Raw genomic sequence first — 21,455 nt, forward strand, 5'->3', positions numbered from 1 at the left:
GTATTTTCACTACAAATCTCCAGTGAGCCTTTGTTTGACTTGTTCGGATCGCAGAGAGGCCTCCCTTACTTAAGTGTTCTCTACAAACCATCTGAGAAACTATGTGCGCTTACAGCGGACCGTAGGGTGATATTTCCAATCATTACCCTACAAATCTTCTCAGAGACTATGTTCGCTCAGCGCGGATCGTAGAGAGTACTCTCTTGTTAATGGAATTTCTCTGCAATTTCTCCCTGGAACTGTATTCGCTCAGTTCGGATCGTAGTGAGAACTTTCCAATAAGCAGTGATTGTCTCAGCCTTGATTCACATTCAGTTTTTTATACACAAATCACTTTTAAGTCATCTCTTCACCAGTACGGAAGTACTTCTTGGTTTACTCGATAATTGTAACGCGTCTCACCCAATACAAGGTAAAGTCATCAGCACTTTTCGCCTTAATAAATCACCCACACCAACACATATTATTATTTATACCAACTAAAACCCTTTGTGTTTTATTTTCTCCTTTTTTACTTATCGGTTGCACTCGGGTTTGTATCACTTGCTCATCTCCACAAACAACAACAATTCTCTGCAGCCTTTCTGAGCTATCACCTAAACAATATTTTTTCCTCCTCCGTCAACTTCGAAGCGATCCAATTTGTCCCCTATCAAGTGGACAACTTCCTTCAATACGTTCGACAATATAGATTGAGCAATGCAATTGTTGTAATCATTGTCATGGGACTTTTGCAAACTTCCCGCCGCAAAAAATCTCAACGCAGCGCACACTTTTAAAAGTGGGGGTATTGCTGTTGATCTGTAACTTTGAAGTCATCCTTTAACGTTTCCACAATTCAAACTACGGCATCCTTTTTAATCGAAAATACGCCTTAAACCTATAATAATTTACTGACTATACAGATATTTCCAACATGAGCTTCAACTTACAATGCAGATGGCAATTCCAATGGATTCGACTTGTCCCTCAAATTTCTTCTAATAGATGTCATGTCCTGTGCATTTTCTTAATCATCAAAAAATAATTCCACTGAACTTATCATTTTAAAATAGTTTTTTGGCGAATTGTGCTTTTGGATTTAATAGAGTTCACAAGTTTGAAAAAACACTGATCGATAACACGTTTATCGACAACCCAGTTGGGTTGACACCAATAATACAACATTTCATCTCAGTTGTGCTGACAATTGGCAACGCAACTCAAGTTTAGTAGCAATGCATAATCGACCCCTAAGTCTTCTCGCATTTATTTTCTGGTTCAGTCCTCTACTGATATGTGTGGATATAGCGTCTAATGCTATTGTAGTACTATGCTTTTTCTGAAAGCCATGTTGATGTTGGGCGACTGAAAAACAACTTCTCATCCGGTGAGGAGTATTGACTTTAGGATTTTTGCTACAGGCGACAGCAGCGAAATCGGCCTATACGATTCACCAATATGGGTGGCTAACGATAGATTCAGGACACTTGTTAAATACTCAACTTCAGGTTCACAAGAGTTGGAGCATATTTCCATTGTTTAGGGTTACTAAGACGTTGAATCTCTGCGAATCTATTGTTAACATGCACCGCCCAGTTAGATGGTGATTTACGAATCCAGCTGAGAACTGTTGAGCTATCGCTCCAGAAATAAATATTCATCAGAAATGGATTCTTTGATAGGTTGGGGCAATTTAACGCCAAGTGTTGCAGCGCCAAGCTCAAGTCTTTTGGTACCACTTGTAGCATTTTACTCTTTAGAAGAAAAAATCTTCAAATTGAACATATTTAAAATAATATTAGTATTTTTCTAACAGCAAAGCTGTTTGTTTGCCTCTTATGTTTCGGTCAATCGAGTTCCACTTCTTATCCTAAAAGCACGATAAAGTGAAAAATATAATTTTTTTCAAAACCTTCGCAGTGAATGGGCTACTATAAGATTGTAAAATATTGACAAATATGTCGTTAGGGGTAGTTATACGTGCATAAACAACTGCAGCGTAGGCTATAGTTGAGGCGTCACCAAAACAATGAAGTTGCGCCTCACAATTTGATGACCAATTGGTATTCCACTGAATTCAAAGAGTTGTTACTGTGTTGTCATGATCAAAGTTTTGAGTGGCAGAAGTTTTTCTATAATCTGCTGGTGTTTGTGAAAGTAATCTTTTGAATTATCTCTCCATTTACGGAGATTACAACTAGCCTTTTATAAGAGAGCACATAGATTTTTGTATAGGGAAATTGCAGATTCTAAAGAGTCTGCACCTGAAATTATGTCGTCGACGTAAGAGTCTTGGACTAGAACATTGGCAGCTTGTGGGAAAGATTGTTTGTAGTCACTGAAAGCTATTTTGCCGAGTCTCCATTTGGTCATTATACCAGGTAGATAATTTTGAAGAGGAGGCCCAGGAGAGAGTTCTCCGCTAAGCGATTTGTAATTCAAAAGATCGCTACTACCATCGAAGACAACCCTTAATTTTGTAGTACAGCTACTTTTTTAGAACGCCATGATGTGGCGGAAAAAAAGAATTATGACAAATGTCTGTAAGATAAATTTGTATTTTTGACATGCGTCCGAGAGGTTCTTACTCTTGAATAATAGTTTTGTACAATTGACCAAATTCGGGCCTCTTAGTGAATGAAATTTCAATCTGTTTAAGAACCCAAAATACATTAGTAGCCTTATTTTGAAGTATAGGTTCACAATTGCATATTAGAATAGATTTGAATGGGAAATTAACCATGTATCGACCAGTTTCCGTTCCAGTTCTTCACTGGTTAATTTGCGTTTTGTAATATTTCCCTCTTGTTAACAAAAGGACATTATTATATTTGCCAAGCTCAACTGTGAATATGAATACTCATCCAAACGTTTTATATTGGAAGAAAAGGTCGGTATTTGTGAACGAATCTGTGGGAATTTGGATTTCTGAGCAGATATCTACTCATTATATTAAGTCAATTGGGCCAGATTTGTAGTAATAAGAATCTGCTAAGTTTTAGGTTCAATATTAGGCAATGGAATATGTTCAGACTAAGGATTTGGTGTGTAAGGGGAGAGAAAAGAATGATCAAGAGCTGTACATAAATGTACTAACTCTTCTTTTCAAAAAATTAGAAAAGTTTTCACCACCATTTCTTATGCCGAACAGTTAACGTTGATTCATGATCGAAGTTTTGAGTGACAGAAATTTCCCTATGATCTGCTGGTATTTGTGAAAGTAATTTTTTGAATTATCTCTCCATTTACGTAGTGTTCTCGTAAGCAGGGAACAGACAGATGAAACTAAATTATAGAGTAGATGATGTAAATGCAGTATTAGTTTACGAGATCATAGTTTTACATTATCTCCTCTCTGCTTACGAGAACCATCACTAACAAGTGTCAACTCTCTGTTTTGTTTACTTTTTTCTTTTTTTGTTTTCGCCGCATCTCCTTTTTTTCTATTTCAGTTAGTTTTTGTGAGCAATTGGCGCGAGCGGTTCAAGCAACCCCGAAATTCGTTTTTATAAATCAAACTAACTTTGTGTGAACTTGAAAACAAGAGATAATTTGTTACTCTATTATCATTAAATCATTAAACATTGTAAACAGTGAATTAAAATAAATTCGTTTATTAAATTGGAATTACCAGAAAGTCCAGTGCGTTTCATTTCTGCCAATTGAGCTCCCAACAAGAATCATAATAACACAGTGTGTTTCCATTTGCCAAAACGGAGAGCAGGTACAGTGATTCGCGTGTGTCCCAAGTGGTTTACGACAAATAAATCAGACAATCAATAAACAAACCCCTTTGTTGTCTATTTTAACTGACCCTGTTGCACGAACTTTTCTAACTCGTGTTTTCCCAATAAATTGATCGACAAACGTGGTAGTGCCTGAGCTCGGAGTCGGGTATTTGATAGGCTGTAGGAGGTTGCAAATTTAGTGCAAACATATGGTCCTTACGATCCCTGCAAGGAATCAACGACAAGCTACACATTAAACGTCAAGCCAGTACCAACCGAAGCAAAGGTACGTACATACAAACGTTCTTTATTTTGTGATACATTTGTGGAATTACTGTCCCTAAATCATTTCCAACCCACAAAATTCCTATCCCTTACCTATCCCCCGTTGCTATATGCGATGTTGCAAAATTTCAAATAAGAAACATTTGGAAAAAAAAAATAGCAAACCGCTATTCTTCATATAATTATTAAGGCAGGTCATTGTCATCTGCCTGCATTCCAAAATCACAACAAAAGAGGAATCGAATACATAAAGCACACATACTGAAGAGTGGCTGGTTTTAACTTTGATGGCAGCTCTCATTCTCATATTCTAACAACAAACCAAACTTGCTCACTCCATGCCTCGGTCAGCAGCTGTTTAGCAAGGGATATTATTCTCCCATCAGTTACCTCTCATTTTGGACAAAATTATTTAAATTGTTGTTGTGATCTACATGAACGACAAGCGCTGTCCCTTTGCCTTACCTACAAAATACATAAACGGCACACAGTGGTACGAAGGAAATTTTATAAAATTGCTTGGTGAACATAATTAATTGAACAAAAAATAAATAAATATAAATTATTTTGATCAATAGTAAAAAAAAACAATAAGTTACTGCTACGAGTTTTTATTTTCTATGGAATCTTATTTTTGGGAATTTTAAAGATTGTTAAAAGGAACACTGTAGTGGAAAAAGTTTAACCCTGTGGAAACAAAGGCACATTATTCGTTTGTTTTTGGCGGACAAACACACAACCAACCACATACATACATTATATTCGGTTTCGTCTGTCTGCACTCTGTCTCTGCCGTCGGTGTTTCACTCCCTGTCTCTCTGTTGTCGTTGTCGACCGCATAAAGAAGCGATGTTGGTTTCTATTACATTCCACTAGAACATCATTTCTTAACACAGTGGTTTGGAGGGCAATTTAAATGAAAATACAGAATAAAGTTGTTTACGCAATTACGCTCCCATCAAAGGCAAATCATATTATCAACCATTGTTTAAAAGTTTCGGACTGTTGTGGGAAACAAAACTGTGTTGTTTACCAAAATATATGATGAAATTTCTTCTTTGACTGTCCCGTACAGAATCACAATAAATTGGAAACAAAACTGTTATTGTCATACAAGAAGTTTTTTGGTTTCTGTCTCTCAATTGAGTGGTGATTGTCCCTTGGATATTTAGCGATTTGCTGGTGGTTGTCACGTACAAGAACATTTACATTAAACAATTGATATAAGTACTGTGGTACGAAAGGCAAAATATACAAATATTACAATTAATATTTGATTTTTTGAGGAAATACTGTCCCGCGACAAACATAAATTATTCCGCTCATAATACCATCCAATTAACAAATTTTGAAGATAAGTGGGAAGTACAAGAAAATATTCTTTTCTGCTGACTCTGAATGAGGGAATCTTTTCACGAATTTTGGCGTACAGATTCACAAGTTTTGCATAAAATTTGGGTCAATAAATTTTTATCGGCAATAGTTATAAATCATTTAAAAATCATCTCAAATATCATTTTTTCTGTCTCTGACGGGGAATTTTGTCACTGTCTCAAGGACAAATTATTCGCACATCGGCAAGAAATTTTTCTGCATCTTCGAAATATTTACAACGAATTTACATATTGAAAAAATCTTCTCCCAATTTAAAAACTAAACTGTGGATAAAGTTTATTTTCAATAAATTTAATATTTCCTAAAAATTCGTTCGAAAAACTGTCCCATTCGCCGGTACAGTAAATAAATACACATTTTTTAATCAAAAAATATTCTATTTGATTGTCTGAACCAAACGTAAATGGGAATAATGGAAGAATTTCTGATTCAGTGCGAAGAAATAACTTCATTTGAAACTCAGTTGAAAAATGCTGATTTCAAAGAATACAATGACATGTCCCTGGATGCAGAAAAACAAGAATTGGAAAGTTTGTGGGATGAATGGAAAACGTGCTATAAAAAGTGCATTTCTGACCCCGATTGTCAGAAAAAAGACAAGACCACAGTGAAAAACAAAAAGGCCGAAATTCATAAGAGTTACATGAAATGTTTAACTCTAATAGGAGATGCTAAGAATAGTATTAAAGCATCAGCTTCAAAATTAAAGGCGAAAACTAGTTCGTCAATTGCTGTCCCACCGTGTGACTCAGAGGTGTTCCACGGAGACTATTTAAATTGGCCCAGTTTTCGAGACTTATTCACAGCAATATACGTGACTAATGAGAAACTGAGGCCAGTGGAAAAATTGTATCACTTGTTCCAAAAAACTAGTGGAGAAGCGAGACAAATTATCCAGCATATCCCCCTGACTGATGAGGGTTTCGATATAGCGTGGGAAAATCTCAAATCTCAATATGAGAATAAGCGTATTTTAATAAACAACCAATTGCGAACTATCTTTAATCTGCCACAATGCCCTCAAGAATCAGCGAGCTCATTGAAAAAATTACAAAGGGATATAAATAATGCAATTTCAGTGCTAAAATTGTACAAAATAGACATAAGATCGTGGGATCCTATTTTTATCTTTCAATGTTCCTCAAAGCTCCCTAAACTAACACTGTCCCTATGGGAACAGTCGATTGCAAAGAAAACTGAAATGCCTTCGTGGGACGAATTAAATACGTTTTTAACCGAAAGATTTCAGGCACTAGAAAGTGTATCTGATATATATGGCCCACAAGGTTCCCGATCTTCTCTGCCCCAGCAGCAAAAGTTCCATAATTTTGACCGTTCGAAAAATTTCAAGGTTCACCACACTAAAGTAAGCAATCAGAAGTGCAATTTGTGCAAAGGAAACCATATTTTGCGTTCCTGCCCCAAATTCTTGAATATGGACTTTAAAAATAGAATATCGATTGCCAAACGTGACAAACACTGTCTCAACTGTCTAGCTCAAGGTCACATGGTGGCAAATTGTACTAGTCAGAAAAGTTGTTCTGTGTGTGATTCGAAACACCACACACTCTTGCACAAACCAAATATGTCCCAGCAGGGAGAAAACAAATCTAAAGAGAGGAGAGAAGTATCTCAATCATCTCAAACATCGAACTTACAGTCCACAGATCGGCCCCCTTCCTCTCAAAATATTAGCACATATCACACGTCAGTAGCGAGTAAAACCATGTTGGCCACAGCGTGGTTGACAATAACCAAGGATGGTATGTTCCACAAAATCAGAGCATTAATCGATCCCTGTTCGGACGATTCCTTCGTCTCAGAACGGATACAAAAATTGTTGAAGCTACCTACTGTCCCTATTTCGGCAGAAATTAGTGGCCTAGGCGGCGAATGCCTAGCGAGATGCTCCAGAGTAGCCATTTTCAAAATTTCGTCAATTGTTAATCCAAACTTTTCGTTGGATATCGATGCACTTGTTGTCCCGGACGTCACGGGAAATGTTCCAACACATTCCTTTAACTATATTAACAAGAATCAATTACCAAATTTGAATTTTGCGGACCCAGAGTTCTATAAAAGTGCCCCAATTGACATCCTCATAGGAGGAAATTTGTACCCATTGATCTTACTCGGAGGGGTAAAACATGGGATATTGGGGTCGTTGGTAGCCCAAGAAACGGTCTTTGGTTGGATCGTGACTGGACCAACACAGAATAAAGCCACAAGATACACTATAAGATCATCTCATTGTACGAGAGTGTGTATTAACAAACAATTGGCCCGATTTTGGGAAATTGAAGAGATCCCGATCAAACAGACTGTCTCAGAAGAAGACAGAATCTGTGAAAACATATATAAATCCACGGTGAAAAGAAACATCGATGGAAGATATATAGTTGATTTGCCCTTTAAGTCTGAACCGTCGAAATCGGTCCTCACTTCAAACAGATATGTGGCCCTTTCTCAGTTTCTACGAAACGAACAATCAATGTCTAAAAAGCAAGAATTGAAATCAATGTATGACGAGGTCATACGAGAATATTTGTCCCTGGGACATATGGAGTTAGTAGACTCTCGAACACAAAATTCTGCCCCCAGTTTTTATTTGCCCCATCACGGCGTATACAAACCTGAAAGTGCCACTACAAAGCTTAGAGTTGTTTTTAATGGATCATGCCCAACGGCTTCTGGTAAAAGTTTGAATGACTTTTTGTATGTGGGTCCTGTGTTACAAAAGGATATAATTTCCCTAATTTTGAGTTGGCGTTTGTACAAATATGTCTTTAACGCAGACATATCAAAGATGTACAGACAAATACAGGTCAATCCAAACCACGCTACGTTCCAGCGCATAGTCTATCGTTTTTCCCCTGACGAAGAAATCAAAGACTACCAGCTGAAAACCGTTACGTTCGGTCTCAATTGTGCCCCATATTTGGCACTACGCACTCTCTTGCAACTGGCCCAAGATGAGGAGCATAATTTCCCCATAGGAGCGAAAATCTTAAAAGAAAATATGTATGTCGATGATGCCCTGGTAGGCACACACTCAATTCCAGAAGCCATTGTGGCAAAACAGCAACTTACAGATATTTTGAAATCTGCGGGATTCCACTTAAGAAAGTGGACATCAAATTGTAAGGAGATTATCAAAGATCTGCCCCGTGACCATCTTCTCAATGGAGAGTTTTTGGATTTCGACGATAAAAGCATGGCAAAGACGCTAGGGATTAGGTGGAACGCTGCCACAGATACGTTTTACTTCGTTACAGAAAAAATAGGTAACAAAAATTCCTTTACGAAACGAGAAGTTTTGTCGATAATTGCAAGGCTCTTTGACCCATTGGGGTGGCTTGCGCCTGTTGTTATAACAGCAAAGGTATTTATGCAACAGCTATGGTTAGACGAGATACAGTGGGATGACCACTTAAAGCCACTATCCCTGATAAAATGGAAGTCGTTTTTAGAGAGTTATGTCAGCATTGACCAGATTAAAATACCCCGATGGGTGAAATACTCTCCAGAGTGCACTATAGGAATACATGGATTTTGCGATTCATCAGAATTAGCCTACGCCGCAGTTTTATATGCAAGAGTAAAAATAGGAAACATTTTTGCGTCCAATTTATTGGTTTCGAAAACTAAAGTGGCACCAATTAAGAAAGTTTCTCTGCCCCGTTTAGAGCTTTGCGGTGCGCATTTGCTATCTGATTTAGTCCATGTTATTCTGCCCCAGCTAGGTCTCAAAAATTATACATTGCATCTTTGGTCGGACTCGACAATAGTCCTAGCTTGGCTAAAAAAGCCATCTCACACCTGGACCACATATGTGGCAAACAGGGTTGCCAAAATCCAAGAGACAGTGGGAGATAACTGGAAACATGTGTCCACACATGACAACCCCGCAGATCTAGCAACCCGGGGGGTGACTCCTTTAGAGTTAAAGGAGAGAGATCTGTGGTGGTTCGGACCAAACTGGCTCCAAAAGGACGAACAATTCTGGCCCTCAACCGTTTGTATTCCTGAAGTACGACTAGAAATGAAATCTGCCCAAGAACCTGTCCCTATATCTATATCGTCTCAGGTACACGTAGCTAGATCTGCGGAGGCTGAAACCCAGAAAGAAGCTGACCCAGAAAACCATTTGCAGCACATTCATCGATTCACCGCAGCGGTACATGCATTTGGGTATATCGAACGATTTATCAGAGCTACTCATCCTGTCACAAAGAAGACCTATACATACCATGACAACAAATTGACGTGCAAAGAACTTTCTGCTGGTCGTAGACATCTCATCATGATGTCCCAAAAGACATATTTCCCAGAGGAATATGAAGCGCTGTCCCAAAAGAAGCCAATCGCGAGAAGCAGTCCTCTTCTAACGCTGACCCCATTTTTGGACCAACATGGCATTATTCGGGCTAACGGCAGACTTGGTGCAACTATGTCCCTGGCTTATAGTGAAAGGCATCCATACATTCTGTCCCCGAAGAGCAAATTCGCAAAACTTTATGTCTCATTTATCCATGACATGACAAAGCATGGTGGGCCGCAACTTATGATGGCTACTATTCGCTTGGAATGCTGGATTATTCGCGGCAAAAATCTAATAAAATCCCACATTAACCACTGCGTAAAGTGTGTTTTGGCCCGAAGAAAGTTACAGGGGCAAATAATGGCAGCTCTTCCCCCGGAAAGGTCAGAGTTGTCCGCCCCTTTGCGAACACCGGTGTCGACTATGCCGGTCCATTTGATTTGAAAACATTTACTGGTCGTGGGTGCCGAGTTATTAAAGGTTATATCTGTCTCTTCGTGTGCTTTGCTACCAAAGCTATTCATTTGGAAGCAGTAAGCGACCTTTCTACCCCTGCATTTATGGCCGCATTAACACGGTTTGTTGCGAGGCGCGGTTGTCCCAACAAAATATTTTCAGATAATGGTCGGAACTTCGTGGGGGCTGCTCGAGAGATTAGAGATAACTTTAAAAAGGTGGTTTCGGAAACTAAGGAAAAGGCCATAATACGCTACGAACATCACCAACTAGAATGGAACTTTATACCAGCTTCTGCTCCGCATATGGGGGGTTTATGGGAGGCGGGTGTAAAAAGTTGCAAGACGCACCTAAAAAAGATTGCTGGCCAAATCCGTTACACATATGAGGAATTCAGTACCATCTTAGCTGCAATAGAAGCCTGTCTGAACTCACGGCCCCTTACTCCACAATCGGAAAATATTGATGACCTAACAGCTCTGACGCCAGGTCATTTCTTAACTGGTTCATCGTTACTGTCCCCTGCTGAACCCGAGGAGATTCCCTCTAAAACAGCACTGCTAAATCGTTGGCGTAAACTGAAAGTTATACAACAAGAATTTTGCCGCCGATGGAAGTCGGATTACTTAAAGGAATTGCATAAAAGGAACAAGTGGAAACGTCCGTCTTTAAATCTTGATCTAAATGATTTAGTTGTTTTGTCCCAAGAAATGGGAAGTCCTCAAGAATGGCGTTTAGGACGAGTCGTCAAGTTATATCCTGGCCCAGATGGACATGTCAGAGTAGTTGACGTCAAAACGTCGTCAGGAATCTTAAAACGTCCAGTTCATAAACTAGTCTTGCTGCCCCAATCGCCATAACTAAAATCCCTTTTCTATCCCAATCCTCCATTCCTTTGCAACCTAAATGAATAAATTTCGACTAATAAAATATTCTGTTTTCCCAGGAACCATGTTTATGGAGGAATATCGCTGCCTCATATGCAAAACTCGCCACTCGCTCCGCCTATGTAGATGTTTCTTGGCAATGAACCCAAATGAGAGAGGAGCGTTTGTGAGGGAAAACAAAGTGTGTGTCAACTGCCTCGGGATATCACATACCATCGACGGTTGTCGATCCAGTTCGGTTTGTCGCGTCTGCTGGAAAAGACATCATACACTTCTCCATCCATTGGACGTCAAAAAATATCAGTGGCTGCGTATGACTGCGCAGGTTTTGGTACATGCCCCTGGGTTGCACGAAGAAAAACGTTTAGTCCGTGTTTTACTGGACCCCAGATACCCAAAGAGCTGCCACCCTACTCAAGACTTCCCTTTATGCAAGACTATGACGTCAAAGAATATAAAATCCAGTTTACCGACCGTCACAGTGAGGTCAGGACCCTCACAGCAACACTTTGCTTGGACCACCACCTGCGTACCGATACACCCTCAGCCCACGGTGTTCCTGAAGCGGTTTGGAAGCGGTACGATATTGAGGATGTGGCCGACACTTCCTTTTATTTACCATACGGCTGTTCGATGATACTTGGTAACGATGTGGCAAAACACATTTATCTTGGCCTGCCAAGGGAAGAACAGGGGCTGCCATTCATGCAAAATACCATTTTCGGGTATACCTTTTTTGGACCCCTGCTAATCGACCATGAGAGTGCTGACTTAAACGAAACATTTTTAGTTGAGAATCACAGACGTCCCGGTTAGATGTTCCAGGCCAGATCGAACTGCATCTCAATGTTTTATACTGTCCCGATGAAAAACAAAAAGTTAACACACTTTTATACCTCAATGAATTATTTGATGTTAAGTTTAAAATTTTATATTTACATATTCTGCCCCGAATGGGCGCGTAACTTGAAGAACTGAATTAGTTTATAATATATACATATATTACATTTTCATAATTATAAGATAGATGTAATTACTCTGTATCCCGAATGATACTTTAAAATTTGATTGGATTAATTAATTTTGTTGAAATAATATTTCAAGGGAGGCGGTATGTTCTCGTAAGCAGGGAACAGACAGATGAAACTAAATTATAGAGTAGATGATGTAAATGCAGTATTAGTTTACGAGATCATAGTTTTACATTATCTCCTCTCTGCTTACGAGAACCATCACTAACAAGTGTCAACTCTCTGTTTTGTTTACTTTTTTCTTTTTTTGTTTTCGCCGCATCTCCTTTTTTTCTATTTCAGTTAGTTTTTTTGAGCAATTGGCGCGAGCGGTTCAAGCAACCCCGAAATTCGTTTTTATAAATCAAACTAACTTTGTGTGAACTTGAAAACAAGAGATAATTTGTTACTCTATTATCATTAAATCATTAAACATTGTAAACAGTGAATTAAAATAAATTCGTTTATTAAATTGGAATTACCAGAAAGTCCAGTGCGTTTCATTTCTGCCAATTGAGCTCCCAATAAGAATCATAATAACACAGTGTGTTTCCATTTGCCAAAACGGAGAGCAGGTACAGTGATTCGCGTGTGTCCCAAGTGGTTTACGACAAATAAATCAGACAATCAATAAACAAACCCCTTTGTTGTCTATTTTAACTGACCCTGTTGCACGAACTTTTCTAACTCGTGTTTTCCCAATAAATTGATCGACAAACGTGGTAGTGCCTGAGCTCGGAGTCGGGTATTTGATAGGCTGTAGGAGGTTGCAAATTTAGTGCAAACACGTAGTTTGCAACTAGCCTTTTCAAAGAGAGCACATAGATTTTTGTATAGCGAAATTGCAGATTCTAAAAAGTCTGCACCAGAAATATATCGTCGACGTAAGAGGGCTGAAGTTGTATCATGAGGTACGGTATTTAGCTCGCAGATAAAAATATCTTCAAATGGGTTATTGCGCCAAAGAATATCTTTGCAATGTCGGCACTGAAAGCTATTTTGCGGAGTCTCCATTTGGTCATTATACCAGGGAGATAATTTTGAAGAGGAGGTCCAGGAGAGTTCTCCGCTAAGCGATTTGTAATTCGAAAGATGGCTACTACCGTCGAAGACAACCCTTAATTTTGTAGTACAGCTACTTTTTTAGAACGCCATGATGTGGCGGAAAAAAAGAATTATGACAAATGTCTGTAAGATAAATTTGTATTTTTGACATGCGTCCGAGAGGTTCTTACTCTTGAATAATAGTTTTGTACAAGTGACCAAATTCGGGTCTCTTAGTGAATGAAATTTCAATCTGTTTAAGAACCCAAAATACATTAGTAGCCTTATTTTGAAGTATAGGTTCACAATTGCATATTAGAATAGATTTGAATGGGAAATTAACCATGTATCGACCAGTTTCGGTTCCAGTTCTTCACTGGTTAATTTGCGTTTTGTAATATTTCCCTCTTGTTAACAAAAGGACATTATTATATTTGCCAAGCTCAACTGTGAATATGAATACTCATCCAAACGTTTTATATTGGAAGAAAAGGTCGGTATTTGTGAACGAATCTGTGGGAATTTGGATTTCTGAGCAGATATCTACTCATAATATTAAGTCAATTGGGCCAGATTTGTAGTAATAAGAATCTGCTAAGTTTTAGGTTCAATATTAGGCAATGGAATATGTTCAGATTAAGGATTTGGTGTGTAAGGGGAGAGAAAAGAATGATCAAGAGCTGTACATAAATGTACTAACTCTTCTTTTCAAAAATTTAGAAAAGTTTTCACCACCATTTCTTATGCCGAACAGTTAACGTTGATTCATGATCGAAGTTTTGAGTGACAGAAATTTCCCTATGATCTGCTGGTATTTGTGAAAGTAATTTTTTGAATTATCTCTCCATTTACGTAGTTTGCAACTAGCCTTTTCAAAGAGAGCACATAGATTTTTGTATAGCGAAATTGCAGATTCTAAAAAGTCTGCACCAGAAATATATCGTCGACGTAAGAGGGCTGAAGTTGTATCATGAGGTACGGTATTTAGCTCGCAGATAAAAATATCTTCAAATGGGTTATTGCGCCAAAGAATATCTTTGCAATGTCGGCACTGAAAGCTATTTTGCGGAGTCTCCATTTGGTCATTATACCAGGGAGATAATTTTGAAGAGGAGGTCCAGGAGAGTTCTCCGCTAAGCGATTTGTAATTCGAAAGATGGCTACTACCGTCGAAGACAACCCTTAATTTTGTAGTACAGCTACTTTTTTAGAACGCCATGATGTGGCGGAAAAAAATAATTATGACAAATGTCTGTAAGATAAATTTGTATTTTTGACATGCGTCCGAGAGGTTCTTACTCTTGAATAATAGTTTTGTACAATTGACCAAATTCGGGTCTCTTAGTGAATGAAATTTCAATCTGTTTAAGAACCCAAAATACATTAGTAGCCTTATTTTGAAGTATAGGTTCACAATTGCATATTAGAATAGATTTGAATGGGAAATTAACCATGTATCGACCAGTTTCGGTTCCAGTTCTTCACTGGTTAATTTGCGTTTTGTAATATTTCCCTCTTGTTAACAAAAGGACATTATTATATTTGCCAAGCTCAACTGTGAATATGAATACTCATCCAAACGTTTTATATTGGAAGAAAAGGTCGGTATTTGTGAACGAATCTGTGGGAATTTGGATTTCTGAGCAGATATCTACTCATAATATTAAGTCAATTGGGCCAGATTTGTAGTAATAAGAATCTGCTAAGTTTTAGGTTCAATATTAGGCAATGGAATATGTTCAGATTAAGGATTTGGTGTGTAAGGGGAGAGAAAAGAATGATCAAGAGCTGTACATAAATGTACTAACTCTTCTTTTCAAAAATTTAGAAAAGTTTTCACCACCATTTCTTATGCCGAACAGTTAACGTTGATTCATGATCGAAGTTTTGAGTGACAGAAATTTCCCTATGATCTGCTGGTATTTGTAAAAGTAATTTTTTGAATTATCTCTCCATTTACGTAGTTTGCAACTAGCCTTTTCAAAGAGAGCACATAGATTTTTGTATAGCGAAATTGCAGATTCTAAAAAGTCTGCACCAGAAATATATCGTCGACGTAAGAGTCTTGGACTAGAACATTGGCAGCTTGTGGGAAAGATTGTTTGTAGTCACTGAAAGCTATTTTGCCGAGTCTCCATTTGGTCATTATACCAGGTAGATAATTTTGAAGAGGAGGCCCAGGAGAGAGTTCTCCGCTAAGCGATTTGTAATTCAAAAGATCGCTACTACCATCGAAGACAACCCTTAATTTTGTAGTACAGCTACTTTTTTAGAACGCCATGATGTGGCGGAAAAAAAGAATTATGACAAATGTCTGTAAGATAAATTTGTATTTTTGACATGCGTCCGAGAGGTTCTTACTCTTGAATAATAGTTTTGTACAATTGACCAAATTCGGGTCTCTTAGTGAATGAAATTTCAATCTGTTTAAGAACCCAAAATACATTAGTAGCCTTATTTTGAAGTATAGGTTCACAATTGCATATTAGAATAGATTTGAATGGGAAATTAACCATGTATCGACCACTTTCGGTTCCAGTTCTTCACTGGTTAATTTGCGTTTTGTAATATATCCCTCTTGTTAACAAAAGGACATTATTATATTTGCCAAGCTCAACTGTGAATATGAATACTCATCCAAACGTTTTATATTGGAAGAAAAGGTCGGTATTTGTGAACGAATCTGTGGGAATTTGGATTTCTGAGCAGATATCTACTCATAATATTAAGTCAATTGGGCCAGATTTGTAGTAATAAGAATCTGCTAAGTTTTAGGTTCAATATTAGGCAATGGAATATGTTCAGATTAAGGATTTGGTGTGTAAGGGGAGGGAAAAGAATGTTCAAGAGCAGTACATCAATATACTAACTCTTCTTTTCGAAAATTTAGATAAGTTTTCACCACCATTTCTTATGCCGAAAAGTTTACGGTTGATTCTGAGCCAGTGTCAAGCATCGCACGTAAAGTAAATTTGCCACGACTTGTGATAACACAAAGTCTAAGTAGAGAGGAACAGAATGCACTGTGAGAGGTGACATTATTGGACTTTTCAAGATTGTAATTTTGAGCTTGATTCACAGGCTCATCTGAATGAAGCACTGAATGGTGACGTTTTTTGCAAGTCATGCATCGGAAATAAGATTTGCAATTGTTTGCATCAAGTCCGATCACAAAGCAATTGCTACAAATATTTGTATCTGTCAGAAATATGTTTTTGGCGATCAACGTGAGAGCAAGAAATTTGAAGCATTTTGAGAGGGATTGATTACTCTCACAAAATGAATAAATAGAAGAGTTCGGTTTCGAAAACTTTCCCGAATGGGTAAAAGTTTTCTTGGTTTTAGTCGAAGTTTGGTAAAATTCGCTGTTTGCAGAAAATGTATTTTAGAAGAAGAAGAAGATGGGAAATTGCCAGTTGAATATTCAAGGGTCCTAAAATTTTTTCTAGGAACTTAAAAAGTTCGGAAAATTTAAAGTCAGTCGAAGATTTAAGAGATATTTCCCAATCTCTACGAGATTGAAAATCTAATTTTTGCACAAGTAAATGTATCATCAGTGGGTCCCATGATTCGGTATTAACATCTAAATTATTTAAAAATGCAATACAGTTTTGAGAAAAATCTAGTAAAAGTTTAATTGATTGTTCAGATTCTCGAATATTGAAAAGTTTTGAAATCAGATTACCAACAATCATTCGCTTGTTATGGTATCTTGATTCCAAAATATTCCAAACAGAGTCGTAATCAGCCTCAGTGACAAATATATTTTTTATTAAATTGACGGCTTTGCCAACCAATACACTTCGAAGATAAAAGATTTTTTGGATTTTAGTTCAAGAATTATTTTCATGAACGGGTGTAATAGTCTGTTTATATAGTCCCTGGCATAATTATTTTGACAAAATCTACATTTGTCTTAAAAGGCATATAACTATTGTAAGCATTCATAAAACGGGGTATAAACAGCTTAGTGGTATTCTTTAAATAGAGACGTCGTAATTATGTTACTTTTAATACTTAGTCGTGCCTTTTGGTTCTAAAATTAATTGCTTCAGCTAAATTATTAACATTTAAGTAAAAATGTAAATTGCTGCAGTTATCTGTTTGTTTTGTAACAGATAAATATCAAAAGGCTGAAAACGTAGTAAGTATGCACGGTCTAGGCAGAAAATGTGAAATTACAGACGTTTCTCTCCGCTAAATAGAGCAGAATTACAAATCTAACCTTACTTATACAAACAAATCCTCATCTTCTGAACAATTTCGACATTTAGACATTAGAAAGTTGATAAGGCATAGCTACAAAAGTTTTCAATTGGATTTTCAAGAAAAAATCATTTACCCACATCTTTATGAAATAAATGTTCTCCTTATGCTATTTCCATGCCCAAATGCTCCCAGGCATCTGATCCACCATTTAAAATACTGCGATATTTAATTTTTATCGTTAATGTGTGGACTTTACTGAATGTTTTGGAACTTTGAACGATCTTTCAAAACCACATAGTAGTAAACTGATTGAAGTGTTATGTATTCAGTTGCAGAACACTGCTACTATGGTAAGACAGAATTTTGTGGAGCACGTTTGGAGCTAATTTCGGGTTCAAACTTAAAGTTATTTCCTTCAAATATCACACTTGTAGATGAAAAGATGTTCTTACTCTCATAAAAAGTCGAAATCCGTAACATATTCTGAGATAATGGGAGAAACCCATCGAAAATGTTGTTTAATGGTAAATCTCTTGAATATCCCTAGGGCCTTGAAATATCGATCCGTAAATGTGTCCAAAATGGTGCAGGTGTGCGTGAACAGATAATAAACAAAAATATAAATACGACTCTTTTAATCGTTGATGTCTAAAAATCAATAGAACATCTTTGTCAAAACGCTTATGCCACGCAGTGAAAATTGTATATACATAACAAAAGCGCCAGCGTAGATTTGAATTGATAAAATTTATTACTAATTTTAAGTACTCTAGTAAACGATTAGCCATAATATTTTTTCATATTTTTGCAGAAGTCTAATCCGGTAAAAAACCAAACACATAATTTTTTCATACATGTCAAAATAATTATGCCAGGCACTGCATTACAGCCTTTTGTGCTTCTCTTTATGAGAATTTGTTTGACGTATACACAATGGAATTGACATTTGAAACCCAGTGGGTTTGTTAAAGGTACTATAAGATAAATGTCTCCAAATTGAATCCATTCCATATAAAGAATAACCTCAATTAAGTAAAAAAGAATCCCAGAACCCAAAGATAACATAAACGTTATTCACAAATACATACCTATATAAGAATATTTGCTACAATTACGCTACAACCAAAAATCAATTTTATGTTTCTTTTAATAGAAATATAAAGATTTAATTTAATTTAAGTTGGAAAAGGCTTCAGTTTATTTGGAAAAAGTTTATTTTCAATTAGAAAGGGTTTAATTTCAATTGAAAAAGGTTTCATGTAAATTGGAAAAGGTTTCATTTAATCTGGAAATGCTATAATCGCCTGAGAAATATTAGGAAGTTTTGAAATAGAAGCTAAAGTGTGCAAGAACGCTTGTGATTTGCAACAAATGTACTAGCCAGGTGAATGTGAAATGTAGAAGTCAGCAAACGAGTCTAAGATTTTTCCCTTGAAAGTGAGAAATTTTTCGGAAAATTCAAAGTAGACATCATTACTTAAATATGGCACATCACTGGCATTAGTTGAAGAGTCAAGTCCAAGTTGCATAATTATGTCGTGTTGCGATTCGAAACGATTAAAAATGTCATCAACTCTTTGAGCTAATGCAGGTCCATAATATGAGTCTTTTCAGCAGGAGTTTTGTGCATCAAAGCGGCTTTGATATTTTGTTAGTAAATCTAATAAATCGTTTCATTCGATGATTAAATTGAAAAGGTCACTCATGGTTATGGTACTCGCACACACATTGACACAGAAGACATTTTTTGTTAAGGTTATGTCACTTTCACTGCACACATCGGTAGCACAAGATAATTTATAAAACCATAGCATTTGATTTAAATTAATTTAAAAATCGCAATAAATATTGAGATTCAGGAACAAATTAAATTGATTTTATAAGAAAGAACAAAATTAATTTGTAGAAACTATTCAAAGCAAACCTTAAGTTAGTTTGTTACTCAGTTGCAATCGACAATCAATGCGTTCGGATCGTTGATTCGATCGCAGTGTTCAGCCAACTTCCTAACGTTGTTTTTGACTCAAAGAGTTACGAAAAATTACTTAAACACAAAATGAAACAATCCAAAAATCACCGGTACACCGTTCATCATCTAAATAACAAATAAGTTATTTTAAACAAACTTATAATAGAAGCAAACTGTATTGCATACAGTTGTTAAAAGAACATTTTTAATAAAGGGAAGTGTCAGTGAAATCAATAAACAAGTAAAAATTACAACCAACAACAATGTGATTTTTCGCATGGACGACAGCAAGACATTAAAAAACAATACAATTGTTCCAAAATATCTTATAATAATACGCGTACACGAAAATGTGTCACCTTTTCTAATTAAGAAACTAAATTGCGTATGTGGAGAAGTTATGTCTTGCAAGAAATTCATGAAAGGCACTCTACTCTTGAAGACAAAAAATTACGCACAAGCAACGTAACAACATCTTTCACCCCTGAAATTAAAGGTGAAGTTAGCGAACATAACAATCTTAATACATCAAAAGGTATCGTGTATGGCAAATCCCTCCGTAGAATAAGTGAAGATACTATTCTTATGGCAATGAAATCACAAAACGGTTGTGAAGTTAAAAAAATATGAAAAAACAAGGAGAAAATTTAATCGAAACCTGCTTAATAATATTCACTTTCTCAACACTTGAACATCCCAATGACGTCCACATTAGATATGAAAATAAACAAGTTAGAGACTACATCCCCATACCCTTAAAGTGAAACAATTGTCAGCTCCAGTTGTCTGTGACCGAGAAACTTGAGCAAATTTTGCAATAACTGGAAAATTTGGTACAACTAGTGCAACGCTAGCTATACAGACATTACTCCATGCGAAAATACACCATGCTGCGTCAACTATAAAAGAGAAGAATAAATGACACTAATTACCCATCGACAGATAAAAAATGTTCGACATTCTTGAAACAAAAAGAAATCCAAACTGTAAAAGTTACCAAAGAAGTCGATTTCAAAACTGCCTACAAAATGTATAAAGAGAGAATTCAACTACATAACTCTTATGCTGCTACTGCAAGAAATACCGTTTCATAGAAGTCTCATAATAATACATCTCAATGTACAAAAACAAACAACGCACTAACTAATCCAGTCGGCGAATCGGATAGCTCTCCAAACAGACCAGCAAATAAAATTTCACCAAAAACACGAAATACTACAAACAAAAATCTCTCTGGAAAAGGCAATATTACTATTTTGCCGCGTAATGCAATGATAAGAGAATGAGAAGAACAATGAAAGCAATCAACGTATACAACAATGGACTACCCGAACCTATTCTATTCTTAAAAATTTGACAATTTGTCAAAAAACTCGGCAATGGTGCATTCTTGCAGGTTCTGCAACCGGGCATAGATCTATTCCTATATAGCATTTCCAAATTAAATGAAACCTTTTCCAAATTAAATGAAACCTTTTCCAAATTGAATGAAACCTTTTCCAAATTAAATGAAACCTTTTCCAAATTAAATGCAACCTTTTCCAAATTAAATGAAACCTTTTCCAAATCAAATGAAACCTTTTCCAAATCAAATGAAACCTTTTCCAAATTGAATGAAACCTTTATTTTTATTTAAAGGAAAAAGTCAGAATATTTTGAAAAGATAAAGAAATAAAAGATTATATAGGTTTTCAACAATTTTTTACTTAAATACTAATCTTAAGTAATGACATAAAAGTGTAACTCGCTGCATATTTTGCTTCCTTGAACTTAAACATTTTATAATTTTTGGGCATCAATTAAAGTTATAGCGAAATAATGCTAAAGACAGAATTAAGGGTTAAGTCCTGTTTATTGAGCTGTTGGTTACTATGCTCAATCACGTCGACGATATTACGATCTATTGTCTGACCACTCTGGTACACAATTCTATTTTTGAAAATACCTTTACTATTGTGCTCAACATGGCTGAAATTGGCATTCAAAATTTCAAATTACCACAATTAGCCTCTGTTATTACACTGTGAACCGAAATTTTGGGGTGGAGATAATTCCTTTTTGGGGATGAAAGCCCTTGGTGAGTATATTAAGAATCCCGAAGGACAGATCCGCCGTGAGTCGAACTTCCGAGTTATGGCCTGATTAAGTTTTTGGTGAAGACGCGACAAA

General features: G+C 36.6%; 1 protein-coding gene and 1 long non-coding RNA gene across 2 annotated transcripts in view; both read left to right on the plus strand.

Annotated features, from left to right (window-relative positions):
• The window catches only part of Nca (neurocalcin homolog), a 782,213-nt gene that overhangs the window by 480,108 nt on the left and 280,650 nt on the right, over positions 1 to 21,455 (plus strand). The gene's annotated exons all lie outside the window — the stretch shown is intronic.
• LOC141400821 (uncharacterized) lies at positions 178 to 20,185 on the plus strand. Its single transcript, XR_012412201.1, has 2 exons — positions 178 to 3,996; positions 11,114 to 20,185. It is a non-coding gene; the product is annotated as an uncharacterized lncRNA (long non-coding RNA).

This window comes from Musca autumnalis, unplaced genomic scaffold, assembly GCF_047663935.1.
Source record: "Musca autumnalis isolate F117 unplaced genomic scaffold, ASM4766393v1 scaffold_4, whole genome shotgun sequence".
In the NCBI taxonomy this organism is placed as follows: Eukaryota; Metazoa; Arthropoda; class Insecta; order Diptera; family Muscidae; genus Musca; species Musca autumnalis.